The sequence below is a fragment of the Nicotiana tabacum genome, chromosome 2, assembly GCF_000715075.1.
Source record: "Nicotiana tabacum cultivar K326 chromosome 2, ASM71507v2, whole genome shotgun sequence".
Classification (NCBI taxonomy): Eukaryota; Viridiplantae; Streptophyta; class Magnoliopsida; order Solanales; family Solanaceae; genus Nicotiana; species Nicotiana tabacum.
The window spans coordinates 68,467,309-68,480,652 of record NC_134081.1 but is presented as its reverse complement, the minus strand read 5'-3'; positions in this window follow the sequence as shown (position 1 = coordinate 68,480,652).

The window sequence follows — 13,344 nt, the reverse complement described above, 5'->3', positions numbered from 1 at the left end:
CATAAAATCCTTATTGGAGGAACCATTCTAACTTCTCATTGGGTAGAAAGCAGAGCAACAACAAGCCTCTAGGTAGTTAAAATCAGCCACCGAAACCACCACAATAAGCAGAGGAAAGTTTGACCGATATGATGAAATAGTTCGTGCTCGATAACCAAAAAATAACGACTGAAAATCAACAGCTGCATATAGAGTTCAGAATTCTAGAGATGCAATTCAGGCAGATGACAAATAATCAAACACTAGACCAACGAGAGCTCTTCCAAGCGATACAGAGAAAACTCTTCAAGTCAATGCAGTTACTTTGAGAAATGAGAGACAACTGGGCTCGAAGAGGAAAGAACGCCAAAACTCATGGAGGTGGCTGAAAAAAACATAGCCGAATCTGAGCATGTAGCAGAAAGGGTACCACCCCTTTTCCCTAAAGGCTGAAAAAGAAGAATGATGAATACATTTTTCATAAATTCCTAGATATGTTGAAGCAGATATATTTAAAAATCCCTCTGCTGGACATTATCCTCGATGTTTCAAAATATACTAAATATATCAAGGACATAGTGATAAATAAAAGGAGATTAACTGAGTTTGAGACAGTCGCACTCACTAAGGAGTGCACTTCTAGGATCCAGCATAATCTTCCACAAAAGCTTAAGGATCCGGACAACTTTACCATCCCTATGAAGATTGGTGAGGTTGATATGCGTAGAGCTCTTTGCGATTTGGGTGCAAGTATCAGTCTGATGCCATTATCAGTGTTCAAGAAATTAGGCTTAGGAGCTCCGCCACCTTCCACAGTAATACTATAGTTGGCTGATAGACTTATGCATACCCCGAGGGGATAATTGAGTATGTGTCTCTTCAGATTGGAAAGTTTATCTTGCCACCAGAGTTTATCATCTTAGACTATGAGGCTGATGAGCGAGTTCCAATCATCTTAGGACGACCTCTTTTGGCCATTAGAGATGAAATTATCAAAGTTCGAGAAGGTAAGATGATCATGAGGGTGGACAATATAGAAGAAGTCTTCAATATGTACCGAGCCATTCAGTTGCCTCGTCATTACGAGGATCTTGCTATAATTTCTATAGTGGAAGTAGACAAACCAGCCCTGGCGATGAGTGCATTTAAAGATGATGTACTAGAAAACGCATTTATGTTGTTCAATCAGATGGAACATAAAGAAGAGGTTGAGGAGATGATGCACATTCTGGATGCATCATGTGAATACATTAGAGAAGAACCTCGGTTTGAGCCTGTGGATAGGCTGAGTGATCCACCACCTAAGCTTTCTATTGAGGAGGCCCCAAAACTGGAACTTAAACCCTTACCCTATCATATGCATTATACATATTTGGGAAGTTCTAACGCTTTACCTATGGTTGTTTCTTCTTATTTGTCTAACTTGCAGGAAGATAAGCCATTGAGGGTGCTAAGGGAGCACAAGTGTGCCAGTGGATGGACAATTTCTGACATAAAGGGAATCAACCCCGCATTCTGCATGCATAAAATACTCATGGATGAAGGATATAAGCCTAGAATGAAAAATCAGCAACGCCTAAATCCAATCATGAAAGAGGTGGTAAGAAAAAAACTGATTAAGTGGCTCGACGTAGGTGTTATATTTCATATCTCCGATAGTAAGTGGGTAAGTCATGTCCAATGTGTACCTAAAAAGGGATATGACTGTTGTAGTGAACAAACAAAATGAATTAATCCCAACTAGGACGGTGACTGGTTGGCGAATATGCATAGACTACAAGAAGTTGAATAATGCTACATGATATCACTAGAAACTCACTAGAAACTCAAATCCATAAACGTCGTCGGGGCGTTTGTCAAGCCGAAAGACATCACTAGAAACTCATAGTGGCCATATCTAGTCTAGAAAGCCATCTTCGGAACATCCTAAGCAACAATCTTCAGCTAATGATACCGAGATCTCAAGTCTATCTTAGAGAACACCCTGTCACACTGCAATTGGTGAAACAAATCATCAATATGCGACAACAGGTACTTGTTCTTAATGGTAACTTTGTTCAACTGGTGGTAATCAATGCACATACGCATACTCCCATCATTTGTTTTCACAAACAATACCGGTGTACCCTAAGGCGACACACTCGGTCTGACGAACCCCTTCGCGAGCAACTCCTCAAGATATCCCTTCAACTCTTTCAACTCTTTTGGAGCCAAGCGGTACGGTGTAATAGAGATAAGTTGGGTACCTGGCGCCAAATCAATAATGAAAATTATATCACGATCTGGGGGCATGCCTGGTAGATCGGAAGGAAACATATCGGAGAACTCCCGCACCATGCGCACAAAATCAATCGAGGGAGTCTCTGTGGCAGTATCCTGAACATAAGCCAGATAAGCCAAACAACACTTCTCGACCATATGTCGAGCCTTCAAGAAAGAGATAACCCGGCTAGATGTACTGATAGATTAACCCCTCCACTCTAATCTAGGAAACTTTGGCATTGCCAAGGTAACAGTCTTGGCATGGCAATCAAGAACGACATGATACAAAGACAACCAGTCCATGCCCAGGATGACCTTAAAGTCGGTCATGTCGAGCAACAGAAGATCCGCTCTGGTCTAATAACCACAAAAAGTCACGATATATGACCGGTAGATCCGATGTTCAACAACAGAATTGCCCACTGCGTGGACACATATACAGGATCACCCAAGAATTCACGAGAGACTGGATAATAAGCAAATAGAGAAGAAACATATGAATCTGTAGATGTTGGATCAAATAGTACCAAATCATCCCTACTACAGACAGAAATAATACCAGTGATCACGACGTCTGAGGCTACTGCATCTGGTGTGGATGGAAAAGCGTAGAACCTAGCTGGAGCGCAATCTGACTGGCCTTCACCTCTAGGGCGACCCCTTACCACCTACCCTCTGCCTCTAGCAGAGCGAACGGCTGGTGCGGTGATCATGGGCTGATGGCCCTGTTGTACTGCCTTGCCCCGAAGCCTAGGGAAAACTCTACTCATATGACCCCGCTCCCCACACTCAAAGCAACCTCTCGGTGTGGAAGATGACTGACCCCGAGTCTGACCCTAGGGACCTGGATACCCACTGGAATAATACTGAATAGCTAGTGGACGGTAGGAGCTCTCTGGAATAGCACTGAAATAGGACCGCACTAGTGCACCCCGAGAAGGCGGTGGTGCTTAATAAATGGGCCTACTAGACTGACCCCTCATAAACTGGCCCTTTCCCACAGACGGGGCACCGCTGAATCCTCTAGAATGTCAATGCCTCTTCTCCCCCATTGTATACAATCGTCTTTGGTTGCGGATACCCTCAATCCGCCTAGCTTTCTCCACAACCTGCTCGTAAGGAGTCCCCATCTCAACCTCTTGGGCCATAGTAACCTGAATACCATAATACAAGCTCATAGAACCTCGCCTCATAATCGGTCACAGACATCTGACCCTGTTGTAGCTGCTCGAACTGACCCCATAGCGCTTTCCTCTGAGGGGGTGGACTATACCTCTCCAGAAAGAGACGTGTGAATTGGTACCTAGTCAAGGGAGGCGAACCCGCTGGTCTACTAAGAAAATAGGACTACCACCACCTACGGGCCCTACCCTCCAGCTGAAATGTGGTGAAGTCCACCCCAATGGACTCCAATACTCTCATGATGTGTAGCTTGTCTCTGCAACGATCTATAAAGTCCTGGGGGTCCTCATGTCACTCACCGCCAAAGGCAGGAGGATGTAGCCTGGTCTATCTATCCAACAGCTTATGCGGCTCGACGGTCACATCTGGTTATGGCTCTAGTACAGCCACTATAACTGGCTGAGCCGTACCTAGAGGTAGTGCACCCGAGGTATGATATATGACAATAGCGTGCCCTAGAGCCTGAGCGATAAGGGTCTGTGCTCCCCCTCCTGCCTGAGATGTGGCTGGATCTACTGAAAATAAACCAGCCTATGTCATAGAGTCCATGAACCACAGCATACGACCCATGACCTCCTGAAATCTTGGTGCAGACATGAAATTTGTCGGGGCCGGCTCAGCTACAGGTACCTCACCCTGCTCCTCAATAACAGGATCCTCCACTGGATCCATTGGTGGCACAACGGGAGAATCTCTAAGATGCCCTTGTTATCTAGCAGGAGCTGGAGCCCTCCCTTAGCCTTTAGCAATAGGGGGAACATCTCCTCCACTGCCGGGTACATCTGTCGCGCGCGTTCTCACCATCTATGAGAGAATAAGAGAAAGATACATAGGACAACATCAACTGAACGATAGGAGATGAAGAAAGAGAAGTTTCCTAACACCCTATAGCCTCTCAAAGATAAGTATGGACGTCTCCGCACCGATCTAAAATACTCTACTAGAATCCATTCATTCCATCAACATCAATTGATGCTCCGACAACATGTTCAAAACTCGTGATTATATTGCATCCCGATATGATAATCAAGCATTCACATTCCCTTTACATTCCAAGCAAACTCTTTCCTCAGTATTCAAACTCTATAAGTATAGAAGCGACCATCCCAAATTATATACACAGACTTGGTCATTTGTCCACAATGACCCAAATTGCACTTAGATTTCTCAAAGCATATGGCTCCCATTTCTCACTCTGGTTTAGCTATCTTCCGAAACAAATTACTCGGTCTTTGCTGCTCATACCTGACCTGCTAACAATTCAACCACCGCGAGACATATCCAACAATGTCATTTTTCATCCACCACCACCAATAATATTTCCTCAAATCACGATCTATCTCCATAGCACCCAAACGAATAGAATGCCATCAACTCTAAGCCTACTCAAGGATCATCTCCCTTGAACCATCAACACTAGAAACACATATTCGACCTTGAAGTCGCAACACACCGTCATCACTAAGGGCCACCTCCTCAGCACCACTGTGTCAATATGGACACGCAAATGGAGACCATCAAACTGACATGCCGTAATGCACTCCAACAAGGATGACTACACATAAACAAAGGCGAGAACTCCACTAAGCTTGGAAATACCCCTGCTCGCAAATCCATCGGCCCAAGCCCAAACATTCATATACCAAATGTCTCTCCTGTGCTAGAACAAATACCAAACTCCCAATCATGAACCGAATAATCCTCCTCCCAATGCATTCACTATCGTGACACATAAGTAAACACCCTACCTTTTTGCACCAACACTGTGCGAATATCAACACGTGAAATATCAATATACACCATGTATAGCTCTGAACCCGTGGGCAACACCAACACTGAGCTAAAATGACTGAACACCCTTCCATAAGGCGATGATACTAGTCCGTCCTCATGACGCATGAAAAAGCATCCCGCACCATATTTGCAGCCTCACCACAACTTGTCATGGCCCTAATAATATAGATTGGTTGACATTGTGTATGAATGAGTAGGAAGGAATTGGAGATATAAGCTTCAACCAAAATCAAGTCATATGATAAGGAATTAAGAAAGGGAAGTTCTCCTAACAACCTTATATCCTCTCGAACATAAGTACAGATGTCTCCGCACCGATCTGAAAGACTCTGCTAGACTTGATCATGACTCATGAGACTACGAAACCTAGTGCTCTAATTCCAGCTATCACGACCCAAATCACAACATGAGTCATGGTGGTGCTTAACGCTACTGCCAGGCAAGCCAACAATTAAACATTCACAACGAATAGTCCATAGAATATCTTAAAATAGTTTGAGAAAAAATAATCGGAAAACATTCTCAACCAATCAGGAGATTTTAGGTATGATAAAAGGAAGTTCGTAAAATAATCCAAATGCAAGCCAAAGAAACTAAAACAAAAATGACCAAGCGGTCCACAATTTCTAAATCCTGGTGTCACAAGTGCATGGGCATCTACTAGAATATAAAATACTACTACAATAACTGTTTGGAATATGAAATCGATAGTATACAGTAAACGAATAGGGATAGGACTCAGTGTGCTGCAGATCAAAGCATAGAAAGCAGCTCACCACAAAATCTCCTCGGTAGTTGCGCCTACGTGCCTATATGACCACTAAATGTACCTATCTCAGTACCTACAAAATTAATACAGAAGTGTAGAATGAGTATACAAATCAATGCGTACCCAATAAGTATCTAGTCTAATCTCAAAGAAGTAGTGGCGAGGGGTCGACATTGAAACTTACTAGTGGTCAAATAATCAAAGTACAATAAAAGTAGATAGGTATCAAGCATAGAATGGAGCAACGAAATAGATAAATATGTATGACATGATCCTCAATAGATGAATAGATATGGAATTATCAAATACTAAGTGCTGCCCCGAATAGAATGTAGAGTGACCAATATCGGATGAAAATGTCAAATCCGAGCCAAGATACTCATATACGCACTGACTCCATATCGAAATATTACTCACTATTCTGGCAAGGCGAACAAACTGATCCCATAAAAATGATTTTACAATATCCTTTCGAGGAACGACTCGATCCCATAATAGTGGTGTTACTATAATCTTGCTGAGATTGTACGACCCGATTAATATGTGTGTCTCATAATACTCCCATCATGAACAACCCAATCCCATAAGAGTAGTGGTGAGGCGATCAACCCGATCCCATAAAAATAGTAAAACTTTTGATGGGTAATCAACCTAACTCGCGAATATATGTGTGAGTTAAGAAATCATGAAACTTCTGGACAAATAAGTACAACACGAGAGTAATCCATAAGATAAGGTATAATTTTCGTGGTTATTCAAGTAGCACGCCAAATCTCTATGTATTAAATCTTGATACTCTACGCAAGTCTAGTCTTAGGCTAAAACATGAATTAAAGCTTTTGAACAGGTAAGAATAACTCAAGTAGTACAATTAGAGCATGGTGTGAGTCTAAGTCTACCCGTACATAATCAAGAATCTAGCATACACATAGACGCTCGTCATCTCGTATGTGTGTAGCTCCTATAACACATAGCATGTAGCAAATATAGCACATATGGAGATAAGTTACCTCTTACAAGGTTAGGAAAGGGACTTACCTTGTTTAGATAATCATCTCCAACGCCTCTCTATCACCTCAAACCAATGCCAAATGATCCGAAACTAGCCAAAGAACGTGCAAACCAGTCAAAACATACTTAAAAACTTGTAATTTAACAATTAGAAATAATTCTCAGCCTCACACGAAAAGTCAACAAAAGTCAACCCCAGGTTCCAAAACTTCTCAAAAATAAATGCTACCTATAGCACCAAAAACTCAAATATATAATTTATTCCAAATTTCATTTCCAGTTTCGAGGTCAAAACGCAAAATACCATTCTAGGTCTTCTTCCAAAATTCAATATTTTTCCACCTCAAATCATGATTTTATAAGTCAAAATTCATACATATTCATGAAATATTATCAAAAGTAGGTTAGAAACACTTACGCTCAATAAGTGGGTGAAATATCCCTTCACAATCGCCCCAAAATCGGTTCATATTGATCCCAAATGAGAATTTAGAAGAAATCCCGAAATTCCAACTTATAAGGTCCTCCCAAGCATTAACCTTTGTGAATGCGGCACGTTTCTCGCGTTCGTGAAGCACAAATATGCTTCTGCCAAATATCCTCTTCACAATAGCAAAAAGAGTCCGGCGAATGTGATGCCTTACCAGGCCAGCCTTACGCTAACGCGCCCTCGCCTTCGCAAATGCGAAGGCCAAACCTCATGTTACATCTTCTACTTCTCTAATGCGACCTCCTTGTCGCAAACACGAAGCACCACTACCTGAAGTCTTTGTGAACGTGGCACACCCAATGCGAATGTGAAGCACAAATGACCTCCAGCCCAAATCTTTCATCGCGAATGCGTGATTCCCACCGCGATCGCGAAGAACAAAACCAGAACCATCAAAAACAAAACACACCGACATGGTCTAAAACTACCCCGAAACACATCGGAGGACACTGAGACTCCTTCCAGTCATACAAACCAATCCCAATACCTTATCCAAACTTATCCAAGTGCTCAAAATTCTATGAATAACATCAAAACCTAGAATCGACGATATAAATCCTTCTCTTAACTTTTAAGCCTACAAACTACGTCGAAGGCACCAGAATCATACTTAGATATTCTGGATTATGACCAAACCTCACACACAAGTTCTAATCAACTAAATGAACCTATCTAAGGTCCTAGAACACCACCAGAGTCTGATAACACCAAAGTCCACTCCAAGTCAAACTTAGCAAATTCAAAAACCTTCAAAATGTAAACTTCCAATAATAAGCGTTGAGCCTCTCCTAGGCCACCCGATACTCAACCTAAAGATATTCCCAAGTTCAAAATCACCTTGAGAACTTATAGAAACCTTCAAATCTCTATTAATAGGTCGTTTACTCAAAAGTCTAACCTTGGTCAACTCTTCCAACTTAACACTTCCACATTGAAAATCGTTCTTCCAAATCAATCCCAAACATCTCAAACATCGAAACCAACCACACATGCAATTCATAATGAATAATATGAATCCACTCAAAGTTTCAAACCACCGAATGGAAATACTAGAGTTTAAAATGACCGATCGGGTCGTTAAGAATGTATACATGATTTTTACTGCATGTTTTCTCTAAATGCTAGCTCCGAAATATATACATGCCTTTTATGCATATCTTCTCTATATGTTGCTTTGCTTGATGAAATGATTCACGATACATATCTTTTCCATATGTTAGTCTATGTAATTTGACATGCTTATTCATGCATATCTTCTTTTTATGCAAGTATAGATGAATTATCGATACTTCATGCCGGTCTTCTCTATATGAAACTGTTGACGCATTTGATATTTTATTCATATCTTCTCTCTATGAAATGGTTTACAAGTTATTTGACATCAAATGCATATCTTCTTTATACGTTGAACTGTTAATTGGTTTACGATCCTTGTGCGTATCTTCTATATATGGCCTTATCTGTACTTAATGCTTAGATTTTGATATTGTTGTTGTGCACAAGTATATGTTATTGAGCTGTACAAGTTAAGGCTAGAGAGTATATTTGGAATTAAAACCCCGTCACTACTTCACCGAGGTTAGTCTGGACACTTATTGACTACATGGGGTTATTTGTACTCATACTACACTTCTGCACCTTGTGTGCAGATCATGGAGCTGAGCTGCTGTGGATGACGAAGGGTAGCATTGGAGACATACAGAAATCTTGATTCAACTTACCACTTGTCCATGGTTTTTAGGACTTATAATTCTTTTTATGCAAACTTCAAACAGATGTTGTATTTATTCTTCATACCATCTTTGTAAATCTAAATCTTAGTGGCTCATGACTTATACTACCATTTCTTTGGTGAAATTGTATGGATTTTCACCTTCTTATTTACTGTTATTTATGATCTTTCATTTGAGTTGTGTTAACTCTGTTTGGCTTACCTAGTGGGTTGGATTAGGTTCCATCATGACGTGGTGGGAGTTTGGACCATGACAAGTTGGTATCAAAGCTCTAGGCTGATAGGTTCTACGAGTTATGAGCAAGTTCCTAGTAGAGTCTTGCTGATCGGTATGATTACATCCATACTTATCTTTGAGAGGATCAACATAGTAGTAGAAATGATTGGTTCCTTTGGTATGATAGGGCTTTACATGTGATTTGTGACACTACTTTTGGGTTTGACAGCCCACGAGACTTGGTTTATTTAGAGGGATTTAGTTCTGATGGCTTAGTTATGTGTGAAGGGGCTTCGAAGATTTCACGATGGTTTCAACCATTGCTTGAGATTGATGTCTTCTACAGGTATGAGAGGTTTGTTGTGTGTTGTGATGTTCTTCAAGATTGAATTAAGTGGAAGGTTTCTGGTTGATAGAGTGTCTATCCTACTTGTGGTTCAGAGTTGACTATGACATTCAGGCAATTTCATATGTTAGCATGATAGATGCGGTATGTCCGTGTCGGATTAAGATTGCATAGACAAGATTGCGATTCAGTTCGAAATAAAGGTCATGAGTTCTACGCATCATGGGAGATCTAAGATGTTTAAAAGAATGCTAGCACTATATTGTATCGCCTGAGAAGGGTGTGCATTGTAGAAGATGCATTGTGTTTTGACTTGCTGATGCTTGAGTAATACTACAAAGATTGCACAATTGGCAACCGTTGATGTTTGGGTTTTGCTAGTCGACGTGTCAACGCAAAACATTTTTGGGAGTACTTCTCATGAGGTGATTGTGTATGAGTGACGTATCGGTCATTTGAGAGGGAGAGTTGGAGATCAAATATGAATATTCCTACTGTTGACGACCAATTTTGACACTCTCTTTTAAAATTAATTTATTCACGCTTAACGATTTACAATAAATGCTTTAAAGGTATTTTCTAGTAATGAATATCTATTTTATAAATTAATTAAGTACTAGTTTCAAAATTAATCACATAGTACTAATATTGTGTAATTACAAATATATTTACTATCATAAATAACTTTTGTATGTACCTTACACAGGTTTTACAATTTGACAAAATTATTCCTTAATTTCCAAAATTAAGCTACTCTATTAATATTTTGAAATTAGTGCTACAATTTAAAATATGTGTCATTTATATATAATTAAAATAATTAGAAACATATAGTAATTATAATTTCACCACATTTTATTGAAATTATTAAGTTTATTTAAATTGATTTTAAAAGGGATTTTTTAAAACTAACATGCTACAATTGCAATTCCTTAACCAGGCACAAAGTGGCTGTTCTTTAAATTAATTTTGGCCCCAAATACCAGGCCTAAATCGGAACAACCCAGTCCAAACACCCCATCCCCTTCCAACTTGGCAATCCTTGCCATTACTTCTCAACCAATCATGACCTGACATGTCACCCGATTATCCCACTCACAAAACAAACAAAAGCGATCTGAACCGTTGATTTAAACCATCAACGGTCACAAATTATTCCTTATTTTTCATTTAAATCTCAACCCATTATCAGTATTATCTCAAACGTTGGATCACACAGATCCAACGGTTCCCCATATTTTTTAAAATTGATTTCTTTTAATGTGTAATGCCCCATTTATCAGGGGCGTTGATCAAATGATCCAACGACCTAGATCCTTTTCCCTCATTTTAACTCAGAGACCAACCGGTCTCACACTCCAAACCCTAACTCATTTCACCTCACCCAGCCACCTTTCTTTCCTCTTCTTCTCTCTTTCTCTCATCAACCCTAAGCCCTCATCAATCAACAAACCTTGCATAAATTGGTGCAAGGTCGTGAAATCAACCACAAATCATCTCATTTGTCCTCTATATCCAGGATTCCCACTGGACTTTTACCTATTTTATCACCAAATCAAATATCCCAAAATCCGAACTTTAATATCAGAGATGAGATTTCAAATCGTCATTGATCTTTCAAATCCATTGCATGCATGGCTATTCCTTTTGTCCCTATACTCTTAGTCCCATCGTTCTTTCTGTTTTCGCCTTTCAAATTCAAACCCTAGTCGAAAAAACTAGACCTCAAAGGTGAAACTTTAAACTCGCATGGTTCGCCCTTCGTTCTTTCAAATCAAAGCAAGCAAGAGGTGTTTGCTGGCTTCATCATCAATATTCGACACCGATAGGTCAAATTTAATGACCTCTGGGCATTAGGGTTTTTACCGATGGTTTCTTGTGCCTCAACGTTCAACGATTCACTCCACTCCAGTACTCAAGTAAAATCATTACTGATTCCACCCTCAATCTTCTGATTTTCACTCGATTAGTTGTCATCATCTACCATGCGTCACTCTTCACTACTGATTTGAATTCATGAAGCCTTAGAGCATTGAATGCCACTATAAAAAAGGGTCTTTAATATTCTTACCAACACAACCTAACACAACGAACTAGAGCAACCAAAACACTAAGAAATTAGGTTTTTGATAATTAGATCTCTTACTATTTTCTTCTCTTTTGCCAAGTTCTTTGCTGGTTTAAGTTTGACAGTTTTCTGGGATCTTTGAGCAATAAAAGGGAATTCGTTTGGTCTGCTGCCTTTGAGAAGGTCAGCGCCTTTCTTTCCCTTTTCTTTTGTCGCCTCTCTAAATGATTTACATATGTTAATGTTAAGTTATGTTGATTATAATTATACTGTGTATGTTGGACTTGTTTTGATAATCATGTTTTGTTAGCATAATAATTCTTTAGGAGCAGCCTATTCTGTTATGATTCCTAAGTGATAATCGATTAGTTGATTGATAATTATTGATATTTGTTCTAAGCTTTCTTGCAGTTTCTATGCCTAAATTCTTATATGTTTATGTTCAATGTAAACTTCATAGTTCTCAGTGACTCATAATGAGCTTATTCCTGTTTTATTGCACTTTTGTTATTTTATGAGTTTTAAAAGCTAAGTGTGTTATTTGGTAGCTATTGAAATCTGAATTTGTTCAAGATTTGTGTCCTTGTCCTTTAACCTTAAGTTTGAACTTACAATGTTCAATAACTTTCTTATCTATATGTGTTTGTTAAAACTGCTTTTGAATTAGCACTATGGTCTTTATTCTGTTTGATTACTATCATCGATAATCCAATCATGTTCGTGTTTCCATATCCACCTCTGCATATCATTTCCCTGCATTCTATATATTCGTAGTCAGGTTCATTATATGGTAATCTTAACTGATATAGCATATGTCCATGTCACTAAACTGAGTTGAAGGAGTTTGAGTATCTAGATGCTTTCTTCTCTGCATCTATACGTGTTAATTCTACGAGTGATATCTAAGCTGTCACTAGGACTTTCCCATGATCATGTTCAACTGTTGCATGTATAGGAACACTATTTTACTTACATCAAGTTGTTCCTTCCTCATGAATCTTTGTCGCATATACATCTTGTAAGATTAACTATTTTCGTCTTTTAGTGTAAGCCATGATTTGTTTAGATAAAGTCAACTAGTAATTATTGCATAACTAGGTTTGTCTATTCTATAATCAGTTGAGATCTTTATACACATGTGCAATACATCCCTATCCTTAGTCTTTGAGCCCCTGTGATTTTTGAAAAGTCTGTATGCATCTATAGTTAGTTTATCTCTCATGAATAAATGATTTAGGCCTACTGCTAAAACCAATGATAGAATTATAGCATGATTACTTCATACCTATACGTTGAGCTAGGTTCATGCTGAGTTTGAACTTGTTTGATACAATATTTTCATCTCCTCTCTCCCCTTCCCTTATCAGTTTGATTCTGTAGTATCTAAAGTTCCTATACTTGTTCGAGGTTACTACCTTATTTATTCTACCCATAAGCTGTTGACTGAATGTTGCTAGCCTTTGCTTAATTCTGCAACACCATACTCTATTTTGA